The sequence below is a fragment of the Echinops telfairi genome, unplaced genomic scaffold (assembly GCF_000313985.2).
Source record: "Echinops telfairi isolate 266 unplaced genomic scaffold, ASM31398v2 ScPeMD7_140;HRSCAF=443, whole genome shotgun sequence".
Lineage (NCBI taxonomy): Eukaryota > Metazoa > Chordata > Mammalia > Afrosoricida > Tenrecidae > Echinops > Echinops telfairi.
The window spans coordinates 214308-215930 of record NW_022104038.1 but is presented as its reverse complement, the minus strand read 5'-3'; the positions used below and the strand labels follow the sequence as shown (position 1 = coordinate 215930).

Genomic DNA, 1623 nt, shown 5'->3' with positions numbered 1-1623 from the left:
GGCACGGTCCTGCGCCCTCCTTGCAATCACTCCTGTGTCTGAGCCCTCGGGGCAGCCATCGTGTCAGTCCATCTCCTTGAGGGCCTTTCTCTTCCTCGCTGCTGCCCACCTGGGAGAAAGAAGCCACGGAAAAGGTTAGGCACAACTTCGAACTGTAGTGATCATTTTACATGATACCTGAAGTGACGATGTTAATTGAAAGTAAACTCTACTAAGGTCAAAATATATATATCGTACACATAACAAATGTTTTAAAATATATAGGTTAAAAAATGAGTGATAGCGTTAACATTGTTTTAAAAATTACTCATTTAAACCCCTCAACTCCAAAAAAGGACAGAAGAGAGAAACAAAGGACAAAGAGGAAAGATGATAAATAGGAAACAAATAGCAAATGGATACACTTCAGTTCAGTTATTAACAACTGCGTTATTGTGAAAAACTAAAACGCCAATTACATAACAGAAGTGGTCAGATGACATGAGAAAAACTGGGGCTATATTTTGTAAAATAAATATTCAGGAAGCTTCATATGATACTCAAAATTAGGCACCAATTGGGAAAATTAAGGAAGAAGTGGTCTACGGGGCTTCTTAAACATTATCCACTTGTCCCCTTTTCCCCTGAGCCTTAGTAAAAAGAGTACACGCTGCCAGTGATGCCTGGGATTCACTGTATGTTTGGTTTTGAATTAAGTTTTGGTCCTGGACCATTCAGAAACATTTTACTGTTGTGAATTTTTCGTGATCCTCACAATCAGTAGGGTTGCAACCCGCAGTTAAAGACACTTTTCTTCTCTCGATTGGTTCAGATAGGGCATTGGGGCTTTTACTGATCTTTGTTTCAAATAAAAATAATTCATACACATCCTCATCCACAATATTTCATTTTTAAGCAAATTCAATTTGTGTTCTTAGAGGTGGGAATTTCAAGCTGCCAATGAGTGCTTATTGGGTTTGACTTGGAGAGGGAAAGGGCAGGGTGAGTGTCTTGAGTTTAACCAACCAAAAAATATTTTATTTTTGTTTTCTTTAAGTGGATTCTGACAGGGACATTTTTGAATCCTCAAGCAGAGGCCAGCAAAACACAAAATGTACTTCTCCGAGGTAATTTTTTCATACTAAGCAATTACAATAATTATTCTCACACTTTTCTGTGTGATCATACTCTTTCTCCTGCGTGTTATTTATGTGATTGAATAACTGTTGATATGCCTAGAACGGTTCCTGAAGAAGCCCCACAAAGAGAACTGAATTGCAGTGAGTCTTGTACAGAGAGGAGATTCTATGTGCCACTAAACGGTCCTTCTGGACCAAAACACCAGTGACTCTGGCGGGACTCGAACCCGCAACCTTTGAATCCCTTACCGAGAAGTGCTAGAAGTCCAATGCGCTATCCATTGCGCCACAGAGCCCAGTTATGAACCATATTTGGCTGCAGCCCTAAGGTGATTGGATACTTATATTCAATTCTTAGTAAGGGATGCAATGCCTGTCTTGAAGGAATTTCTGGGCTTTCTTGTCTCCACGAAATAAAGAACATTTGAGGATCTAAAGATCATTTCGTTGAACTCTGTCAAGCCTGCACTCGAGACCTTTCGTTACACAAAACGGAATCCGAGGG

The 1623-nt window shown here is 40.0% G+C and overlaps 1 non-coding gene across 1 annotated transcript; it reads right to left on the bottom strand.

Annotated features, from left to right (window-relative positions):
• Positions 1 to 1324: 1324 nt before the first annotated feature.
• On the bottom strand, positions 1325 to 1414 carry TRNAR-UCU. The gene is given in 2 exon segments: positions 1325 to 1360; positions 1378 to 1414. It is a non-coding gene; the product is annotated as a tRNA-Arg (tRNA).
• Between the last annotated feature and the right edge of the window lie 209 nt (positions 1415 to 1623).